The 18,705-nt window shown below is 54.4% G+C and overlaps 42 non-coding genes and 1 pseudogene across 42 annotated transcripts; 42 read left to right on the top strand and 1 right to left on the bottom strand.

Moving 5' to 3' along the window:
- The window catches only part of LOC141312756 (uncharacterized), a 145,932-nt pseudogene that overhangs the window by 96,206 nt on the left and 31,021 nt on the right, over positions 1 to 18,705 (bottom strand).
- On the top strand, positions 37 to 110 carry trnat-agu (transfer RNA threonine (anticodon AGU)). The gene has a single exon. It is a non-coding gene; the product is annotated as a tRNA-Thr (tRNA).
- Positions 531 to 604, top strand: trnat-ugu (transfer RNA threonine (anticodon UGU)). Its single transcript has one exon. It is a non-coding gene; the product is annotated as a tRNA-Thr (tRNA).
- Positions 984 to 1,057, top strand: trnat-agu (transfer RNA threonine (anticodon AGU)). Its single transcript has one exon. It is a non-coding gene; the product is annotated as a tRNA-Thr (tRNA).
- trnat-cgu (transfer RNA threonine (anticodon CGU)) lies at positions 1,594 to 1,667 on the top strand. Its single transcript has one exon. It is a non-coding gene; the product is annotated as a tRNA-Thr (tRNA).
- Positions 2,089 to 2,162, top strand: trnat-ugu (transfer RNA threonine (anticodon UGU)). Its single transcript has one exon. It is a non-coding gene; the product is annotated as a tRNA-Thr (tRNA).
- On the top strand, positions 2,343 to 2,432 carry trnar-ucu (transfer RNA arginine (anticodon UCU)). The gene is given in 2 exon segments: positions 2,343 to 2,379; positions 2,397 to 2,432. It is a non-coding gene; the product is annotated as a tRNA-Arg (tRNA).
- trnat-agu (transfer RNA threonine (anticodon AGU)) lies at positions 2,694 to 2,767 on the top strand. Its single transcript has one exon. It is a non-coding gene; the product is annotated as a tRNA-Thr (tRNA).
- Positions 3,188 to 3,261, top strand: trnat-ugu (transfer RNA threonine (anticodon UGU)). The gene has a single exon. It is a non-coding gene; the product is annotated as a tRNA-Thr (tRNA).
- Positions 3,442 to 3,531, top strand: trnar-ucu (transfer RNA arginine (anticodon UCU)). The gene is given in 2 exon segments: positions 3,442 to 3,478; positions 3,496 to 3,531. It is a non-coding gene; the product is annotated as a tRNA-Arg (tRNA).
- trnat-agu (transfer RNA threonine (anticodon AGU)) lies at positions 3,793 to 3,866 on the top strand. The gene has a single exon. It is a non-coding gene; the product is annotated as a tRNA-Thr (tRNA).
- trnat-ugu (transfer RNA threonine (anticodon UGU)) lies at positions 4,287 to 4,360 on the top strand. The gene has a single exon. It is a non-coding gene; the product is annotated as a tRNA-Thr (tRNA).
- Positions 4,740 to 4,813, top strand: trnat-agu (transfer RNA threonine (anticodon AGU)). Its single transcript has one exon. It is a non-coding gene; the product is annotated as a tRNA-Thr (tRNA).
- trnat-cgu (transfer RNA threonine (anticodon CGU)) lies at positions 5,350 to 5,423 on the top strand. Its single transcript has one exon. It is a non-coding gene; the product is annotated as a tRNA-Thr (tRNA).
- On the top strand, positions 5,845 to 5,918 carry trnat-ugu (transfer RNA threonine (anticodon UGU)). Its single transcript has one exon. It is a non-coding gene; the product is annotated as a tRNA-Thr (tRNA).
- trnar-ucu (transfer RNA arginine (anticodon UCU)) lies at positions 6,099 to 6,188 on the top strand. The gene is given in 2 exon segments: positions 6,099 to 6,135; positions 6,153 to 6,188. It is a non-coding gene; the product is annotated as a tRNA-Arg (tRNA).
- Positions 6,449 to 6,522, top strand: trnat-agu (transfer RNA threonine (anticodon AGU)). The gene has a single exon. It is a non-coding gene; the product is annotated as a tRNA-Thr (tRNA).
- trnat-ugu (transfer RNA threonine (anticodon UGU)) lies at positions 6,943 to 7,016 on the top strand. Its single transcript has one exon. It is a non-coding gene; the product is annotated as a tRNA-Thr (tRNA).
- Positions 7,396 to 7,469, top strand: trnat-agu (transfer RNA threonine (anticodon AGU)). Its single transcript has one exon. It is a non-coding gene; the product is annotated as a tRNA-Thr (tRNA).
- Positions 7,633 to 7,706, top strand: trnat-agu (transfer RNA threonine (anticodon AGU)). The gene has a single exon. It is a non-coding gene; the product is annotated as a tRNA-Thr (tRNA).
- On the top strand, positions 8,243 to 8,316 carry trnat-cgu (transfer RNA threonine (anticodon CGU)). Its single transcript has one exon. It is a non-coding gene; the product is annotated as a tRNA-Thr (tRNA).
- trnat-ugu (transfer RNA threonine (anticodon UGU)) lies at positions 8,738 to 8,811 on the top strand. The gene has a single exon. It is a non-coding gene; the product is annotated as a tRNA-Thr (tRNA).
- trnar-ucu (transfer RNA arginine (anticodon UCU)) lies at positions 8,992 to 9,081 on the top strand. Its single transcript is given in 2 exon segments — positions 8,992 to 9,028; positions 9,046 to 9,081. It is a non-coding gene; the product is annotated as a tRNA-Arg (tRNA).
- Positions 9,947 to 10,020, top strand: trnat-cgu (transfer RNA threonine (anticodon CGU)). Its single transcript has one exon. It is a non-coding gene; the product is annotated as a tRNA-Thr (tRNA).
- Positions 10,442 to 10,515, top strand: trnat-ugu (transfer RNA threonine (anticodon UGU)). Its single transcript has one exon. It is a non-coding gene; the product is annotated as a tRNA-Thr (tRNA).
- Positions 10,696 to 10,785, top strand: trnar-ucu (transfer RNA arginine (anticodon UCU)). The gene is given in 2 exon segments: positions 10,696 to 10,732; positions 10,750 to 10,785. It is a non-coding gene; the product is annotated as a tRNA-Arg (tRNA).
- trnat-agu (transfer RNA threonine (anticodon AGU)) lies at positions 11,047 to 11,120 on the top strand. Its single transcript has one exon. It is a non-coding gene; the product is annotated as a tRNA-Thr (tRNA).
- trnat-cgu (transfer RNA threonine (anticodon CGU)) lies at positions 11,657 to 11,730 on the top strand. The gene has a single exon. It is a non-coding gene; the product is annotated as a tRNA-Thr (tRNA).
- Positions 12,152 to 12,225, top strand: trnat-ugu (transfer RNA threonine (anticodon UGU)). Its single transcript has one exon. It is a non-coding gene; the product is annotated as a tRNA-Thr (tRNA).
- Positions 12,406 to 12,495, top strand: trnar-ucu (transfer RNA arginine (anticodon UCU)). Its single transcript is given in 2 exon segments — positions 12,406 to 12,442; positions 12,460 to 12,495. It is a non-coding gene; the product is annotated as a tRNA-Arg (tRNA).
- trnat-agu (transfer RNA threonine (anticodon AGU)) lies at positions 12,757 to 12,830 on the top strand. Its single transcript has one exon. It is a non-coding gene; the product is annotated as a tRNA-Thr (tRNA).
- On the top strand, positions 13,251 to 13,324 carry trnat-ugu (transfer RNA threonine (anticodon UGU)). The gene has a single exon. It is a non-coding gene; the product is annotated as a tRNA-Thr (tRNA).
- Positions 13,704 to 13,777, top strand: trnat-agu (transfer RNA threonine (anticodon AGU)). Its single transcript has one exon. It is a non-coding gene; the product is annotated as a tRNA-Thr (tRNA).
- Positions 14,314 to 14,387, top strand: trnat-cgu (transfer RNA threonine (anticodon CGU)). The gene has a single exon. It is a non-coding gene; the product is annotated as a tRNA-Thr (tRNA).
- On the top strand, positions 14,809 to 14,882 carry trnat-ugu (transfer RNA threonine (anticodon UGU)). The gene has a single exon. It is a non-coding gene; the product is annotated as a tRNA-Thr (tRNA).
- trnar-ucu (transfer RNA arginine (anticodon UCU)) lies at positions 15,063 to 15,152 on the top strand. Its single transcript is given in 2 exon segments — positions 15,063 to 15,099; positions 15,117 to 15,152. It is a non-coding gene; the product is annotated as a tRNA-Arg (tRNA).
- Positions 15,414 to 15,487, top strand: trnat-agu (transfer RNA threonine (anticodon AGU)). Its single transcript has one exon. It is a non-coding gene; the product is annotated as a tRNA-Thr (tRNA).
- Positions 15,908 to 15,981, top strand: trnat-ugu (transfer RNA threonine (anticodon UGU)). The gene has a single exon. It is a non-coding gene; the product is annotated as a tRNA-Thr (tRNA).
- On the top strand, positions 16,162 to 16,251 carry trnar-ucu (transfer RNA arginine (anticodon UCU)). The gene is given in 2 exon segments: positions 16,162 to 16,198; positions 16,216 to 16,251. It is a non-coding gene; the product is annotated as a tRNA-Arg (tRNA).
- Positions 16,513 to 16,586, top strand: trnat-agu (transfer RNA threonine (anticodon AGU)). The gene has a single exon. It is a non-coding gene; the product is annotated as a tRNA-Thr (tRNA).
- Positions 17,007 to 17,080, top strand: trnat-ugu (transfer RNA threonine (anticodon UGU)). Its single transcript has one exon. It is a non-coding gene; the product is annotated as a tRNA-Thr (tRNA).
- trnat-cgu (transfer RNA threonine (anticodon CGU)) lies at positions 18,070 to 18,143 on the top strand. Its single transcript has one exon. It is a non-coding gene; the product is annotated as a tRNA-Thr (tRNA).
- Positions 18,565 to 18,638, top strand: trnat-ugu (transfer RNA threonine (anticodon UGU)). The gene has a single exon. It is a non-coding gene; the product is annotated as a tRNA-Thr (tRNA).

The raw sequence follows: 18,705 nt of genomic DNA, 5'->3' as shown, positions 1-18,705 counted from the left end.
CTCTAAGCCACCCTCCCCTCGCCTAGCTTGCGGGGTGGCGCCGTGGCTTAGTTGGTTAAAGCGCCTGTCTAGTAAACACGAGATCCTGGGTTTAAATCCCAGCGGTGCCTTGGGCGGGGTTCCAGCCCAGCAAGCGCAAGCTTTTCCGAAAGCGACCCGCAAGCAGGGGCAGCGAGTGGTTAATTTTGCTAACCGCCCCGACTCAGTTGTCGGCAAACGCCTTAAAGCTGTCCAGCGCCCAGTCAGCCAACCCCTGGCCTCTTCTCTGGAAGCCTGGATCGTCTGAGTCGCCTTCCCGTAGGGCGAACGTGCTTCCAGGCTAGCCTAGTAAACAGGAGATCCTGCATTTCGAATCCCAGCGATGCCTTTGGTTGCGCACCACAATACAGCCGAGCTCGTGCTTTACCAAAAAACGGACGGCGAATGGCGACATAGAGGAGCTTGTGGACCGCGGGAGGTTTCTCTTGCAACACTACCCTCTCACCTGCTTTTGGAGGATAGCATCGCAGGCTAACGGGTCCTACCGAGGAGGCGCCGTGGCTTAGCTGGTCAAAGCGCCTGTCTTGTAAACAGGAGATCCTGGGTTCGAATCCCAGCGGTGCCTTTCCACCGGTGGCTGTCTCTGGCCTCGCTGTTGAATGGGGACCCCGGCGACGCTCTGTTTTTGAACCGTGCAAAGACCTGAGGACCTGTCTTTCTGCCCACACAGCGTGGCACTCGGTTGAGCTGGACGGGCACAAATCTTTAAGAAAAGCCCTCAGTGGCCCAGCCTGGCATAAACCATTTTGAGGCCTCCTGTTCTCAGCGTACATTGATTTAAAAAAAAAATGTCAATCATATTTAAAAGGTAGCAAAACATGCCCAAGATCCAATTCAGTGAGGTATGGCAATCACTGTCTTGCATCAAGTGAAGGCAGCAGGACGTTCGAAGTGTTGATTCATGAATCCTCTAAGCCGCCCTCCCCTCGCCTAGCATGCGGGGTGGCGCCGTGGCTTAGTTGGTTAAAGCCCCTGTCTAGTAAACAGGAGATCCTGGGTTTGAATCCCAGCGGTGCCTTTGGTTGCGCGCCACAATACAGCCGAGCTCGTGCTTTACCAAAAAACGGACGGCGAACGGGGACACAGAGGAGCTTGTGGACCGCGGGAGGTTTCTCTTGCAACACTACCCTCTCACCTGCTTTTGGAGGATAGCATCCCAGGCTATCGAGTCTCACCGAGGAGGCGCCGTGGCTTAGTTGGTTAAAGCTCCTCTGTAGTACACAGGAGATCCTAGGTTCGAATCCCAACGGTGCCTGGGGTGGCGCTCCAGTCCAGTAAGCCTGCCTCCGCTGTGCACAGACCTGAGGACCTGTCTTTCTGTGCACGCAACAGGATGTTTGAAGTGTTGATTCATGCATCCTCTGAGTCACTGCCAGATGAGGTCATTCAATGGTTTTGGGTTCAAGTCTCACCAGAGTCGTGGCTTTCTGGTAGCTCTCATACTGTGGAGTTTTGCCCTCAGGCAGTAGAAATTTGTAGACATTTTCTTTTAGCATCCGCCTCTGGATGTTTTAACCCTCTGAGTCACTGTCCCGATAACCCTGCTTGTGGTTTGGCGCCGTGGCTTAGTTGGTTAAAGCACCTATCTCGTAAACAGGAGATCCTGGGTTCAAATCCCAGCGGTGCCTTGGGCGGGGTTCCAGCCCAGCAAGCGCAATTCTTTCCGAAAGCGACCCGCAAGCAGGGGCAGCGAGTGGTTAATTTTGCTAACCGACCCCGACTCAGTTGTCGGCAAACGCCTTAAAGCTGTCCAGCGCCCAGTCAGCCAACCCCTGGCCTCTTCTCTGGAAGCCTGGATCGTCTGAGTCGCCTTCCCGTAGGGCGAACGTGCTTCCAGGCTAGCCTAGTAAACAGGAGATCCTGCGTTTCGAATCCCAGCGATGCCTTTGGTTGCGCACCACAATACAGCCGAGCTCGTGCTTTACCAAAAAACGGACGGCGAATGGCGACACAGAGGAGCTTGTGGACCGCGGGAGGTTTCGCTTGCAACACTACCCTCTCACCTGCTTTTGGAGGATAGCATCGCAGGCTAACGGGTCCCACCGAGGAGGCGCCGTGGCTTAGCTGGTCAAAGCGCCTGTCTTGTAAACAGGAGATCCTGGGTTCGAATCCCAGCGGTGCCTTTCCACCGGTGGCTGTCTCTGGCCTCGCTGTTGAATGGGGACCCCGGCGACGCTCTGTTTTTGAACCGTGCAAAGACCTGAGGACCTGTCTTTCTGCCCACACAGCGTGGCACTCGGTTGAGCTGGACGGGCACAAATCTTTAAGAAAAGCCCTCAGTGGCCCAGCCTGGCATACCGACGGGCTCTGTGGCGCAATGGATAGCGCATTGGACTTCTAGACTGCCAGATGAGGCCATTCAAAGGTTGTGGGTTCGAGTCCCACCAGAGTCTTGCTTTTTGGCATTTTGTTAAGCCCGTACTGCGCAGTGTTGCTCTCGGACAGCAGAAACCATTTTGAGGCCTCCTGTTCTCAACGTACATTGATTTAAAAAAAAAATGTCAATCATATTTAAAAGGTAGCAAAACATGCCCAAGATCCAATTCAGTGAGGTATGGCAATCACTGTCTTGCATCAAGTGAAGGCAGCAGGACGTTCGAAGTGTTGATTCATGAATCCTCTAAGCCACCCTCCCCTCGCCTAGCATGCGGGGTGGCGCCGTGGCTTAGTTGGTTAAAGCGCCTGTCTAGTAAACACGAGATCCTGGGTTTAAATCCCAGCGGTGCCTTGGGCGGGGTTCCAGCCCAGCAAGCGCAAGCTTTTCCGAAAGCGACCCGCAAGCAGGGGCAGCGAGTGGTTAATTTTGCTAACCGCCCCGACTCAGTTGTCGGCAAACGCCTTAAAGCTGTCCAGCGCCCAGTCAGCCAACCCCTGGCCTCTTCTCTGGAAGCCTGGATCGTCTGAGTCGCCTTCCCGTAGGGCGAACGTGCTTCCAGGCTAGCCTAGTAAACAGGAGATCCTGCGTTTCGAATCCCAGCGATGCCTTTGGTTGCGCACCACAATACAGCCGAGCTCGTGCTTTACCAAAAAACGGACGGCGAATGGCGACACAGAGGAGCTTGTGGACCGCGGGAGGTTTCGCTTGCAACACTACCCTCTCACCTGCTTTTGGAGGATAGCATCGCAGGCTAACGGGTCCCACCGAGGAGGCGCCGTGGCTTAGCTGGTCAAAGCGCCTGTCTTGTAAACAGGAGATCCTGGGTTCGAATCCCAGCGGTGCCTTTCCACCGGTGGCTGTCTCTGGCCTCGCTGTTGAATGGGGACCCCGGCGACGCTCTGTTTTTGAACCGTGCAAAGACCTGAGGACCTGTCTTTCTGCCCACACAGCGTGGCACTCGGTTGAGCTGGACGGGCACAAATCTTTAAGAAAAGCCCTCAGTGGCCCAGCCTGGCATACCGACGGGCTCTGTGGCACAATGGATAGCGCATTGGACTTCTAGACTGCCAGATGAGGCCATTCAAAGGTTGTGGGTTCGAGTCCCACCAGAGTCTTGCTTTTTGGCATTTTGTTAAGCCCGTACTGCGCAGTGTTGCTCTCGGACAGCAGAAACCATTTTGAGGCCTCCTGTTCTCAACGTACATTGATTTAAAAAAAAAATGTCAATCATATTTAAAAGGTAGCAAAACATGCCCAAGATCCAATTCAGTGAGGTATGGCAATCACTGTCTTGCATCAAGTGAAGGCAGCAGGACGTTCGAAGTGTTGATTCATGAATCCTCTAAGCCACCCTCCCCTCGCCTAGCATGCGGGGTGGCGCCGTGGCTTAGTTGGTTAAAGCGCCTGTCTAGTAAACACGAGATCCTGGGTTTAAATCCCAGCGGTGCCTTGGGCGGGGTTCCAGCCCAGCAAGCGCAAGCTTTTCCGAAAGCGACCCGCAAGCAGGGGCAGCGAGTGGTTAATTTTGCTAACCGCCCCGACTCAGTTGTCGGCAAACGCCTTAAAGCTGTCCAGCGCCCAGTCAGCCAACCCCTGGCCTCTTCTCTGGAAGCCTGGATCGTCTGAGTCGCCTTCCCGTAGGGCGAACGTGCTTCCAGGCTAGCCTAGTAAACAGGAGATCCTGCGTTTCGAATCCCAGCGATGCCTTTGGTTGCGCACCACAATACAGCCGAGCTCGTGCTTTACCAAAAAACGGACGGCGAATGGCGACATAGAGGAGCTTGTGGACCGCGGGAGGTTTCTCTTGCAACACTACCCTCTCACCTGCTTTTGGAGGATAGCATCGCAGGCTAACGGGTCCTACCGAGGAGGCGCCGTGGCTTAGCTGGGCAAAGCGCCTGTCTTGTAAACAGGAGATCCTGGGTTCGAATCCCAGCGGTGCCTTTCCACCGGTGGCTGTCTCTGGCCTCGCTGTTGAATGGGGACCCCGGCGACGCTCTGTTTTTGAACCGTGCAAAGACCTGAGGACCTGTCTTTCTGCCCACACAGCGTGGCACTCGGTTGAGCTGGACGGGCACAAATCTTTAAGAAAAGCCCTCAGTGGCCCAGCCTGGCATAAACCATTTTGAGGCCTCCTGTTCTCAGCGTACATTGATTTAAAAAAAAAATGTCAATCATATTTAAAAGGTAGCAAAACATGCCCAAGATCCAATTCAGTGAGGTATGGCAATCACTGTCTTGCATCAAGTGAAGGCAGCAGGACGTTCGAAGTGTTGATTCATGAATCCTCTAAGCCGCCCTCCCCTCGCCTAGCATGCGGGGTGGCGCCGTGGCTTAGTTGGTTAAAGCCCCTGTCTAGTAAACAGGAGATCCTGGGTTTGAATCCTAGCGGTGCCTTTGGTTGCGCGCCACAATACAGCCGAGCTCGTGCTTTACCAAAAAACGGACGGCGAACGGGGACACAGAGGAGCTTGTGGACCGCGGGAGGTTTCTCTTGCAACACTACCCTCTCACCTGCTTTTGGAGGATAGCATCCCAGGCTATCGAGTCTCACCGAGGAGGCGCCGTGGCTTAGTTGGTTAAAGCTCCTCTGTAGTACACAGGAGATCCTAGGTTCGAATCCCAACGGTGCCTGGGGTGGCGCTCCAGTCCAGTAAGCCTGCCTCCGCTGTGCACAGACCTGAGGACCTGTCTTTCTGTGCACGCAACAGGATGTTTGAAGTGTTGATTCATGCATCCTCTGAGTCACTGCCAGATGAGGTCATTCAATGGTTTTGGGTTCAAGTCTCACCAGAGTCGTGGCTTTCTGGTAGCTCTCATACTGTGGAGTTTTGCCCTCAGGCAGTAGAAATTTGTAGACATTTTCTTTTAGCATCCGCCTCTGGATGTTTTAACCCTCTGAGTCACTGTCCCGATAACCCTGCTTGTGGTTTGGCGCCGTGGCTTAGTTGGTTAAAGCTCCTGTCTCGTAAACAGGAGATCCTGGGTTCAAATCCCAGCGGTGCCTTGGGCGGGGTTCCAGCCCAGCAAGCGCAATTCTTTCCGAAAGCGACTCGCAAGCAGGGGCAGCGAGTGGTTAATTTTGCTAACCGACCCCGACTCAGTTGTCGGCAAACGCCTTAAAGCTGTCCAGCGCCCAGTCAGCCAACCCCTGGCCTCTTCTCTGGAAGCCTGGATCGTCTGAGTCGCCTTCCCATAGGGCGAACGTGCTTCCAGGCTAGCCTAGTAAACAGGAGATCCTGCGTTTCGAATCCCAGCGATGCCTTTGGTTGCGCACCACAATACAGCCGAGCTCGTGCTTTACCAAAAAACGGACGGCGAATGGCGACACAGAAGAGCTTGTGGACCGCGGGAGGTTTCGCTTGCAACACTACCCTCTCACCTGCTTTTGGAGGATAGCATCGCAGGCTAACGGGTCCCACCGAGGAGGCGCCGTGGCTTAGCTGGTCAAAGCGCCTGTCTTGTAAACAGGAGATCCTGGATTCGAATCCCAGCGGTGCCTTTCCACCGGTGGCTGTCTCTGGCCTCGCTGTTGAATGGGGACCCTGGCGACGCTCTGTTTTTGAACCGTGCAAAGACCTGAGGACCTGTCTTTCTGCCCACACAGCGTGGCACTCGGTTGAGCTGGACGGGCACAAATCTTTAAGAAAAGCCCTCAGTGGCCCAGCCTGGCATACCGACGGGCTCTGTGGCGCAATGGATAGCGCATTGGACTTCTAGACTGCCAGATGAGGCCATTCAAAGGTTGTGGGTTCGAGTCCCACCAGAGTCTTGCTTTTTGGCATTTTGTTAAGCCCGTACTGCGCAGTGTTGCTCTCGGACAGCAGAAACCATTTTGAGGCCTCCTGTTCTCAACGTACATTGATTTAAAAAAAAATGTCAATCATATTTAAAAGGTAGCAAAACATGCCCAAGATCCAATTCAGTGAGGTATGGCAATCACTGTCTTGCATCAAGTGAAGGCAGCAGGACGTTCGAAGTGTTGATTCATGAATCCTCTAAGCCACCCTCCCCTCGCCTAGCATGCGGGGTGGCGCCGTGGCTTAGTTGGTTAAAGCGCCTGTCTAGTAAACACGAGATCCTGGGTTTAAATCCCAGCGGTGCCTTGGGCGGGGTTCCAGCCCAGCAAGCGCAAGCTTTTCCGAAAGCGACCCGCAAGCAGGGGCAGCGAGTGGTTAATTTTGCTAACCGCCCCGACTCAGTTGTCGGCAAACGCCTTAAAGCTGTCCAGCGCCCAGTCAGCCAACCCCTGGCCTCTTCTCTGGAAGCCTGGATCGTCTGAGTCGCCTTCCCGTAGGGCGAACGTGCTTCCAGGCTAGCCTAGTAAACAGGAGATCCTGCGTTTCGAATCCCAGCGATGCCTTTGGTTGCGCACCACAATACAGCCGAGCTCGTGTTTTACCAAAAAACGGACGGCGTATGGCGACATAGAGGAGCTTGTGGACCGCGGGAGGTTTCTCTTGCAACACTACCCTCTCACCTGCTTTTGGAGGATAGCATCGCAGGCTAACAGGTCCTACCGAGGAGGCGCCGTGGCTTAGCTGGTCAAAGCGCCTGTCTTGTAAACAGGAGATCCTGGGTTCGAATCCCAGCGGTGCCTTTCCACCGGTGGCTGTCTCTGGCCTCGCTGTTGAATGGGGACCCCGGCGACGCTCTGTTTTTGAACCGTGCAAAGACCTGAGGACCTGTCTTTCTGCCCACACAGCGTGGCACTCGGTTGAGCTGGACGGGCACAAATCTTTAAGAAAAGCCCTCAGTGGCCCAGCCTGGCATAAACCATTTTGAGGCCTCCTGTTCTCAGCGTACATTGATTTAAAAAAAAAATGTCAATCATATTTAAAAGGTAGCAAAACATGCCCAAGATCCAATTCAGTGAGGTATGGCAATCACTGTCTTGAATCAAGTGAAGGCAGCAGGACGTTCGAAGTGTTGATTCATGAATCCTCTAAGCCGCCCTCCCCTCGCCTAGCATGCGGGGTGGCGCCGTGGCTTAGTTGGTTAAAGCGCCTGTCTAGTAAACAGGAGATCCTGGGTTCGAATCCCAGCGGTGCCTTTGGTTGCGTGCCACAATACAGCCGAGCTCGTGCTTTACCAAAAAACGGACGGCGAACGGGGACACAGAGGAGCTTGTGGACCGCGGGAGGTTTCTCTTGCAACACTACCCTCTCACCTGCTTTTGGAGGATAGCATCCCAGGCTATCGAGTCTCACCGAGGAGGCGCCGTGGCTTAGTTGGTTAAAGCGCCTGTCTAGTAAACAGGAGATCCTGGGTTCGAATCCCAGCGGTGCCTTTGGTTGCGCGCCACAATACAGCCGAGCTCGTGCTTTACCAAAAAACGGACGGCGAACGGGGACACAGAGGAGCTTGTGGACCGCGGGAGGTTTCTCTTGCAACACTACCCTCTCACCTGCTTTTGGAGGATAGCATCCCAGGCTATCAAGTCTCACCAAGGAGGCGCCGTGGCTTAGTTGGTTAAAGCTCCTCTGTAGTACACAGGAGATCCTAGGTTCGAATCCCAACGGTGCCTGGGGTGGCGCTCCAGTCCAGTAAGCCTACCTCCGCTGTGCACAGACCTGAGGACCTGTCTTTCTGTGCACGCAACAGGATGTTTGAAGTGTTGATTCATGCATCCTCTGAGTCACTGCCAGATGAGGTCATTCAATGGTTTTGGGTTCAAGTCTCACCAGAGTCGTGGCTTTCTGGTAGCTCTCATACTGTGGAGTTTTGCCCTCAGGCAGTAGAAATTTGTAGACATTTTCTTTTAGCATCCGCCTCTGGATGTTTTAACCCTCTGAGTCACTGTCCCGATAACCCTGCTTGTGGTTTGGCGCCGTGGCTTAGTTGGTTAAAGCACCTGTCTCGTAAACAGGAGATCCTGGGTTCAAATCCCAGCGGTGCCTTGGGCGGGGTTCCAGCCCAGCAAGCGCAATTCTTTCCGAAAGCGACCCGCAAGCAGGGGCAGCGAGTGGTTAATTTTGCTAACCGACCCCGACTCAGTTGTCGGCAAACGCCTTAAAGCTGTCCAGCGCCCAGTCAGCCAACCCCTGGCCTCTTCTCTGGAAGCCTGGATCGTCTGAGTCGCCTTCCCGTAGGGCGAACGTGCTTCCAGGCTAGCCTAGTAAACAGGAGATCCTGCGTTTCGAATCCCAGCGATGCCTTTGGTTGTGCACCACAATACAGCCGAGCTCGTGCTTTACCAAAAAACGGACGGCGAATGGCGACACAGAGGAGCTTGTGGACCGCGGGAGGTTTCGCTTGCAACACTACCCTCTCACCTGCTTTTGGAGGATAGCATCGCAGGCTAACGGGTCCCACCGAGGAGGCGCCGTGGCTTAGCTGGTCAAAGCGCCTGTCTTGTAAACAGGAGATCCTGGGTTCGAATCCCAGCGGTGCCTTTCCACCGGTGGCTGTCTCTGGCCTCGCTGTTGAATGGGGACCCCGGCGACGCTCTGTTTTTGAACCGTGCAAAGACCTGAGGACCTGTCTTTCTGCCCACACAGCGTGGCACTCGGTTGAGCTGGACGGGCACAAATCTTTAAGAAAAGCCCTCAGTGGCCCAGCCTGGCATACCGACGGGCTCTGTGGCGCAATGGATAGCGCATTGGACTTCTAGACTGCCAGATGAGGCCATTCAAAGGTTGTGGGTTCGAGTCCCACCAGAGTCTTGCTTTTTGGCATTTTGTTAAGCCCGTACTGCGCAGTGTTGCTCTCGGACAGCAGAAACCATTTTGAGGCCTCCTGTTCTCAGCGTACATTGATTTAAAAAAAAAATGTCAATCATATTTAAAAGGTAGCAAAACATGCCCAAGATCCAATTCAGTGAGGTATGGCAATCACTGTCTTGCATCAAGTGAAGGCAGCAGGACGTTCGAAGTGTTGATTCATGAATCCTCTAAGCCGCCCTCCCCTCGCCTAGCATGCGGGGTGGAGCCGTGGCTTAGTTGGTTAAAGCGCCTGTCTAGTAAACAGGAGATCCTGGATCCCAGCGGTGCCTTTGGTTGCGCGCCACAATACAGCCGAGCTCGTGCTTTACCAAAAAACGGACGGCGAACGGGGACACAGAGGAGCTTGTGGACCGCGGGAGGTTTCTCTTGCAACACTACCCTCTCACCTGCTTTTGGAGGATAGCATCCCAGGCTATCAAGTCTCACCGAGGAGGCGCAGTGGCTTAGTTGGTTAAAGCTCCTCTGTAGTACACAGGAGATCCTAGGTTCGAATCCCAACGGTGCCTGGGGTGGCGCTCCAGTCCAGTAAGCCTACCTCCGCTGTGCACAGACCTGAGGACCTGTCTTTCTGTGCACGCAACAGGATGTTTGAAGTGTTGATTCATGCATCCTCTGAGTCACTGCCAGATGAGGTCATTCAATGGTTTTGGGTTCAAGTCTCACCAGAGTCGTGGCTTTCTGGTAGCTCTCATACTGTGGAGTTTTACCCTCAGGCAGTAGAAATTTGTAGACATTTTCTTTTAGCATCCGCCTCTGGATGTTTTAACCCTCTGAGTCACTGTCCCGATAACCCTGCTTGTGGTTTGGCGCCGTGGCTTAGTTGGTTAAAGCACCTGTCTCGTAAACAGGAGATCCTGGGTTCAAATCCCAGCGGTGCCTTGGGCGGGGTTCCAGCCCAGCAAGCGCAATTCTTTCCGAAAGCGACCCGCAAGCAGGGGCAGCGAGTGGTTAATTTTGCTAACCGACCCCGACTCAGTTGTCGGCAAACGCCTTAAAGCTGTCCAGCGCCCAGTCAGCCAACCCCTGGCCTCTTCTCTGGAAGCCTGGATCGTCTGAGTCGCCTTCCCGTAGGGCGAACGTGCTTCCAGGCTAGCCTAGTAAACAGGAGATCCTGCGTTTCGAATCCCAGCGATGCCTTTGGTTGCGCACCACAATACAGCCGAGCTCGTGCTTTACCAAAAAACGGACGGCGAATGGCGACACAGAGGAGCTTGTGGACCGCGGGAGGTTTCGCTTGCAACACTACCCTCTCACCTGCTTTTGGAGGATAGCATCGCAGGCTAACGGGTCCCACCGAGGAGGCGCCGTGGCTTAGCTGGTCAAAGCGCCTGTCTTGTAAACAGGAGATCCTGGGTTCGAATCCCAGCGGTGCCTTTCCACCGGTGGCTGTCTCTGGCCTCGCTGTTGAATGGGGACCCTGGCGACGCTCTGTTTTTGAACCGTGCAAAGACCTGAGGACCTGTCTTTCTGCCCACACAGCGTGGCACTCGGTTGAGCTGGACGGGCACAAATCTTTAAGAAAAGCCCTCAGTGGCCCAGCCTGGCATACCGACGGGCTCTGTGGCGCAATGGATAGCGCATTGGACTTCTAGACTGCCAGATGAGGCCATTCAAAGGTTGTGGGTTCGAGTCCCACCAGAGTCTTGCTTTTTGGCATTTTGTTAAGCCCGTACTGCGCAGTGTTGCTCTCGGACAGCAGAAACCATTTTGAGGCCTCCTGTTCTCAGCGTACATTGATTTAAAAAAAAAATGTCAATCATATTTAAAAGGTAGCAAAACATGCCCAAGATCCAATTCAGTGAGGTATGGCAATCACTGTCTTGCATCAAGTGAAGGCAGCAGGACGTTCGAAGTGTTGATTCATGAATCCTCTAAGCCGCCCTCCCCTGGCCTAGCATGCGGGGTGGAGCCGTGGCTTAGTTGGTTAAAGCGCCTGTCTAGTAAACAGGAGATCCTGGGTTCGAATCCCAGCGGTGCCTTTGGTTGCGCGCCACAATACAGCCGAGCTCGTGCTTTACCAAAAAACGGACGGCGAATGGGGACACAGAGGAGCTTGTGGACCGCGGGAGGTTTCTCTTGCCACACTACCCTCTAACCTGCTTTTGGAGGATAGCATCCCAGGCTATCGAGTCTCACCGAGGAGGCGCCGTGGCTTAGTTGGTTAAAGCTCCTCTGTAGTACACAGGAGATCCTAGGTTCGAATCCCAACGGTGCCTGGGGTGGCGCTCCAGTCCAGTAAGCCTGCCTCCGCTGTGCACAGACCTGAGGACCTGTCTTTCTGTGCACGCAACAGGATGTTTGAAGTGTTGATTCATGCATCCTCTGAGTCACTGCCAGATGAGGTCATTCAATGGTTTTGGGTTCAAGTCTCACCAGAGTCGTGGCTTTCTGGTAGCTCTCATACTGTGGAGTTTTGCCCTCAGGCAGTAGAAATTTGTAGACATTTTCTTTTAGCATCCGCCTCTGGATGTTTTAACCCTCTGAGTCACTGTCCCGATAACCCTGCTTGTGGTTTGGCGCCGTGGCTTAGTTGGTTAAAGCACCTGTCTCGTAAACAGGAGATCCTGGGTTCAAATCCCAGCGGTGCCTTGGGCGGGGTTCCAGCCCAGCAAGCGCAATTCTTTCCGAAAGCGACCCGCAAGCAGGGGCAGCGAGTGGTTAATTTTGCTAACCGACCCCGACTCAGTTGTCGGCAAACGCCTTAAAGCTGTCCAGCGCCCAGTCAGCCAACCCCTGGCCTCTTCTCTGGAAGCCTGGATCGTCTGAGTCGCCTTCCCGTAGGGCGAACGTGCTTCCAGGCTAGCCTAGTAAACAGGAGATCCTGCGTTTCGAATCCCAGCGATGCCTTTGGTTGCGCACCACAATACAGCCGAGCTCGTGCTTTACCAAAAAACGGACGGCGAATGGCGACACAGAGGAGCTTGTGGACCGCGGGAGGTTTCGCTTGCAACACTACCCTCTCACCTGCTTTTGGAGGATAGCATCGCAGGCTAACGGGTCCCACCGAGGAGGCGCCGTGGCTTAGCTGGTCAAAGCGCCTGTCTTGTAAACAGGAGATCCTGGGTTCGAATCCCAGCGGTGCCCTTCCACCGGTGGCTGTCTCTGGCCTCGCTGTTGAATGGGGACCCCGGCGACGCTCTGTTTTTGAACCGTGCAAAGACCTGAGGACCTGTCTTTCTGCCCACACAGCGTGGCACTCGGTTGAGCTGGACGGGCACAAATCTTTAAGAAAAGCCCTCAGTGGCCCAGCCTGGCATACCGACGGGCTCTGTGGCGCAATGGATAGCGCATTGGACTTCTAGACTGCCAGATGAGGCCATTCAAAGGTTGTGGGTTCGAGTCCCACCAGAGTCTTGCTTTTTGGCATTTTGTTAAGCCCGTACTGCGCAGTGTTGCTCTCGGACAGCAGAAACCATTTTGAGGCCTCCAGTTCTCAACGTACATTGATTTAAAAAAAAAATGTCAATCATATTTAAAAGGTAGCAAAACATGCCCAAGATCCAATTCAGTGAGGTATGGCAATCACTGTCTTGCATCAAGTGAAGGCAGCAGGACGTTCGAAGTGTTGATTCATGAATCCTCTAAGCCACCCTCCCCTCGCCTAGCATGCGGGGTGGCGCCGTGGCTTAGTTGGTTAAAGCGCCTGTCTAGTAAACACGAGATCCTGGGTTTAAATCCCAGCGGTGCCTTGGGCGGGGTTCCAGCCCAGCAAGCGCAAGCTTTTCCGAAAGCGACCCGCAAGCAGGGGCAGCGAGTGGTTAATTTTGCTAACCGCCCCGACTCAGTTGTCGGCAAACGCCTTAAAGCTGTCCAGCGCCCAGTCAGCCAACCCCTGGCCTCTTCTCTGGAAGCCTGGATCGTCTGAGTCGCCTTCCCATAGGGCGAACGTGCTTCCAGGCTAGCCTAGTAAACAGGAGATCCTGCGTTTCGAATCCCAGCGATGCCTTTGGTTGCGCACCACAATACAGCCGAGCTCGTGTTTTACCAAAAAACGGACGGCGTATGGCGACATAGAGGAGCTTGTGGACCGCGGGAGGTTTCTCTTGCAACACTACCCTCTCACCTGCTTTTGGAGGATAGCATCGCAGGCTAACAGGTCCTACCGAGGAGGCGCCGTGGCTTAGCTGGTCAAAGCGCCTGTCTTGTAAACAGGAGATCCGGGGTTCGAATCCCAGCGGTGCCTTTCCACCGGTGGCTGTCTCTGGCCTCGCTGTTGAATGGGGACCCCGGCGACGCTCTGTTTTTGAACCGTGCAAAGACCTGAGGACCTGTCTTTCTGCCCACACAGCGTGCCACTCGGTTGAGCTGGACGGGCACAAATCTTTAAGAAAAGCCCTCAGTGGCCCAGCCTGGCATAAACCATTTTGAGGCCTCCTGTTCTCAGCGTACATTAATTTAAAAAAAAAATGTCAATCATATTTAAAAGGTAGCAAAACATGCCCAAGATCCAATTCAGTGAGGTATGGCAATCACTGTCTTGCATCAAGTGAAGGCAGCAGGACGTTCGAAGTGTTGATTCATGAATCCTCTAAGCCGCCCTCCCCTCGCCTAGCATGCGGGGTGGAGCCGTGGCTTAGTTGGTTAAAGCGCCTGTCTAGTAAACAGGAGATCCTGGGTTCGAATCCCAGCGGTGCCTTTGGTTGCGCGCCACAATACAGCCGAGCTCGTGCTTTACCAAAAAACGGACGGCGAACGGGGACACAGAGGAGCTTGTGGACCGCGGGAGGTTTCTCTTGCCACACTACCCTCTCACCTGCTTTTGGAGGATAGCATCCCAGGCTATCGAGTCTCACCGAGGAGGCGCCGTGGCTTAGTTGGTTAAAGCTCCTCTGTAGTACACAGGAGATCCTAGGTTCGAATCCCAACGGTGCCTGGGGTGGCGCTCCAGTCCAGTAAGCCTGCCTCCGCTGTGCACAGACCTGAGGACCTGTCTTTCTGTGCACGCAACAGGATGTTTGAAGTGTTGATTCATGCATCCTCTGAGTCACTGCCAGATGAGGTCATTCAATGGTTTTGGGTTCAAGTCTCACCAGAGTCGTGGCTTTCTGGTAGCTCTCATACTGTGGAGTTTTGCCCTCAGGCAGTAGAAATTTGTAGACATTTTCTTTTAGCATCCGCCTCTGGATGTTTTAACCCTCTGAGTCACTGTCCCGATAACCCTGCTTGTGGTTTGGCGCCGTGGCTTAGTTGGTTAAAGCACCTGTCTCGTAAACAGGAGATCCTGGGTTCAAATCCCAGCGGTGCCTTGGGCGGGGTTCCAGCCCAGCAAGCGCAATTCTTTCCGAAAGCGACCCGCAAGCAGGGGCAGCGAGTGGTTAATTTTGCTAACCGACCCCGACTCAGTTGTCGGCAAACGCCTTAAAGCTGTCCAGCGCCCAGTCAGCCAACCCCTGGCCTCTTCTCTGGAAGCCTGGATCGTCTGAGTCGCCTTCCCGTAGGGCGAACGTGCTTCCAGGCTAGCCTAGTAAACAGGAGATCCTGCGTTTCGAATCCCAGCGATGCCTTTGGTTGCGCACCACAATACAGCCGAGCTCGTGCTTTACCAAAAAACGGACGGCGAATGGCGACACAGAGGAGCTTGTGGACCGCGGGAGGTTTCGCTTGCAACACTACCCTCTCACCTGCTTTTGGAGGATAGCATCGCAGGCTAACGGGTCCCACCGAGGAGGCGCCGTGGCTTAGCTGGTCAAAGCGCCTGTCTTGTAAACAGGAGATCCTGGGTTCGAATCCCAGCGGTGCCTTTCCACCGGTGGCTGTCTCTGGCCTCGCTGTTGAATGGGGACCCCGGCGACGCTCTGTTTTTGAACCGTGCAAAGACCTGAGGACCTGTCTTTCTGCCCACACAGCGTGGCACTCGGTTGAGCTGGACGGGCACAAATCTTTAAGAAAAGCCCTCAGTGGCCCAGCCTGGCATACCGACGGGCTCTGTGGCGCAATGGATAGCGCATTGGACTTCTAGACTGCCAGATGAGGCCATTCAAAGGTTGTGGGTTCGAGTCCCACCAGAGTCTTGCTTTTTGGCATTTTGTTAAGCCCGTACTGCGCAGTGTTGCTCTCGGACAGCAGAAACCATTTTGAGGCCTCCTGTTCTCAACGTACATTGATTTAAAAAAAAAATGTCAATCATATTTAAAAGGTAGCAAAACATGCCCAAGATCCAATTCAGTGAGGTATGGCAATCACTGTCTTGCATCAAGTGAAGGCAGCAGGACGTTCGAAGTGTTGATTCATGAATCCTCTAAGCCACCCTCCCCTCGCCTAGCATGCGGGGTGGCGCCGTGGCTTAGTTGGTTAAAGCGCCTGTCTAGTAAACACGAGATCCTGGGTTTAAATCCCAGCGGTGCCTTGGGCGGGGTTCCAGCCCAGCAAGCGCAAGCTTTTCCGAAAGCGACCCGCAAGCAGGGGCAGCGAGTGGTTAATTTTGCTAACCGCCCCGACTCAGTTGTCGGCAAACGCCTTAAAGCTGTCCAGCGCCCAGTCAGCCAACCCCTGGCCTCTTCTCTGGAAGCCTGGATCGTCTGAGTCGCCTTCCCGTAGGGCGAACGTGCTTCCAGGCTAGCCTAGTAAACAGGAGATCCTGCGTTTCGAATCCCAGCGATGCCTTTGGTTGCGCACCACAATACAGCCGAGCTCGTGCTTTACCAAAAAACGGACGGCGAATGGCGACACAGAGGAGCTTGTGGACCGCGGGAGGTTTCGCTTGCAACACTACCCTCTCACCTGCTTTTGGAGGATAGCATCGCAGGCTAACGGGTCCCACCGAGGAGGCGCCGTGGCTTAGCTGGTCAAAGCGCCTGTCTTGTAAACAGGAGATCCTGGGTTCGAATCCCAGCGGTGCCTTTCCACCGGTGGCTGTCTCTGGCCTCGCTGTTGAATGGGGACCCCGGCGACGCTCTGTTTTTGAACCGTGCAAAGACCTGAGGACCTGTCTTTCTGCCCACACAGCGTGGCACTCGGTTGAGCTGGACGGGCACAAATCTTTAAGAAAAGCCCTCAGTGGCCCAGCCTGGCATACCGACGGGCTCTGTGGCACAATGGATAGCGCATTGGACTTCTAGACTGCCAGATGAGGCCATTCAAAGGTTGTGGGTTCGAGTCCCACCAGAGTCTTGCTTTTTGGCATTTTGTTAAGCCCGTACTGCGCAGTGTTGCTCTCGGACAGCAGAAACCATTTTGAGGCCTCCTGTTCTCAACGTACATTGATTTAAAAAAAAAATGTCAATCATATTTAAAAGGTAGCAAAACATGCCCAAGATCCAATTCAGTGAGGTATGGCAATCACTGTCTTGCATCAAGTGAAGGCAGCAGGACGTTCGAAGTGTTGATTCATGAATCCTCTAAGCCACCCTCCCCTCGCCTAGCATGCGGGGTGGCGCCGTGGCTTAGTTGGTTAAAGCGCCTGTCTAGTAAACACGAGGTCCTGGGTTTAAATCCCAGCGGTGCCTTGGGCGGGGTTCCAGCCCAGCAAGCGCAAGCTTTTCCGAAAGCGACCCGCAAGCAGGGGCAGCGAGTGGTTAATTTTGCTAACCGCCCCGACTCAGTTGTCGGCAAACGCCTTAAAGCTGTCCAGCGCCCAGTCAGCCAACCCCTGGCCTCTTCTCTGGAAGCCTGGATCGTCTGAGTCGCCTTCCCGTAGGGCGAACGTGCTTCCAGGCTAGCCTAGTAAACAGGAGATCCTGCGTTTCGAATCCCAGCGATGCCTTTGGTTGCGCACCACAATACAGCCGAGCTCGTGCTTTACCAAAAAACGGACGGCGAATGGCGACATAGAGGAGCTTGTGGACCGCGGGAGGTTTCTCTTGCAACACTACCCTCTCACCTGCTTTTGGAGGATAGCATCGCAGGCTAACGGGTCCTACCGAGGAGGCGCCGTGGCTTAGCTGGGCAAAGCGCCTGTCTTGTAAACAGGAGATCCTGGGTTCGAATCCCAGCGGTGCCTTTCCACCGGTGGCTGTCTCTGGCCTCGCTGTTGAATGGGGACCCCGGCGACGCTCTGTTTTTGAACCGTGCAAAGACCTGAGGACCTGTCTTTCTGCCCACACAGCGTGGCACTCGGTTGAGCTGGACGGGCACAAATCTTTAAGAAAAGCCCTCAGTGGCCCAGCCTGGCATAAACCATTTTGAGGCCTCCTGTTCTCAGCGTACATTGATTTAAAAAAAAAAAGTCAATCATATTTAAAAGGTAGCAAAACATGCCCAAGATCCAATTCAGTGAGGTATGGCAATCACTGTCTTGCATCAAGTGAAGGCAGCAGGACGTTCGAAGTGTTGATTCATGAATCCTCTAAGCCGCCCTCCCCTCGCCTAGCATGCGGGGTGGCGCCGTGGCTTAGTTGGTTAAAGCCCCTGTCTAGTAAACAGGAGATCCTGGGTTTGAATCCTAGTGGTGCCTTTGGTTGCGCGCCACAATACAGCCGAGCTCGTGCTTTACCAAAAAACGGACGGCGAACGGGGACACAGAGGAGCTTGTGGACCGCGGGAGGTTTCTCTTGCAACACTACCCTCTCACCTGCTTTTGGAGGATAGCATCCCAGGCTATCGAGTCTCACCGAGGAGGCGCCGTGGCTTAGTTGGTTAAAGCTCCTCTGTAGTACACAGGAGATCCTAGGTTCGAATCCCAACGGTGCCTGGGGTGGCGCTCCAGTCCAGTAAGCCTGCCTCCGCTGTGCACAGACCTGAGGACCTGTCTTTCTGTGCACGCAACAGGATGTTTGAAGTGTTGATTCATGCATCCTCTGAGTCACTGCCAGATGAGGTCATTCAATGGTTTTGGGTTCAAGTCTCACCAGAGTCGTGGCTTTCTGGTAGCTCTCATACTGTGGAGTTTTGCCCTCAGGCAGTAGAAATTTGTAGACATTTTCTTTTAGCATCCGCCTCTGGATGTTTTAACCCTCTGAGTCACTGTCCCGATAACCCTGCTTGTGGTTTGGCGCCGTGGCTTAGTTGGTTAAAGCTCCTGTCTCGTAAACAGGAGATCCTGGGTTCAAATCCCAGCGGTGCCTTGGGCGGGGTTCCAGCCCAGCAAGCGCAATTCTTTCCGAAAGCGACTCGCAAGCAGGGGCAGCGAGTGGTTAATTTTGCTAACCGACCCCGACTCAGTTGTCGGCAAACGCCTTAAAGCTGTCCAGCGCCCAGTCAGCCAACCCCTGGCCTCTTCTCTGGAAGCCTGGATCGTCTGAGTCGCCTTCCCATAGGGCGAACGTGCTTCCAGGCTAGCCTAGTAAACAGGAGATCCTGCGTTTCGAATCCCAGCGATGCCTTTGGTTGCGCACCACAATACAGCCGAGCTCGTGCTTTACCAAAAAACGGACGGCGAATGGCGACACAGAGGAGCTTGTGGACCGCGGGAGGTTTCGCTTGCAACACTACCCTCTCACCTGCTTTTGGAGGATAGCATCGCAGGCTAACGGGTCCCACCGAGGAGGCGCCGTGGCTTAGCTGGTCAAAGCGCCTGTCTTGTAAACAGGAGATCCTGGGTTCGAATCCCAGCGGTGCCTTTCCACCGGTGGCTGTCTCTGGCCTCGCTGTTGAATGGGGACCCCGGCGACGCTCTGTTTTTGAACC

The sequence above is a fragment of the Garra rufa genome, unplaced genomic scaffold, assembly GCF_049309525.1.
Source record: "Garra rufa unplaced genomic scaffold, GarRuf1.0 hap1_unplaced_005, whole genome shotgun sequence".
Lineage (NCBI taxonomy): Eukaryota > Metazoa > Chordata > Actinopteri > Cypriniformes > Cyprinidae > Garra > Garra rufa.
Note: the sequence above shows the minus strand (reverse complement) of the source record. Positions and strands in the feature narration are given on the sequence as shown.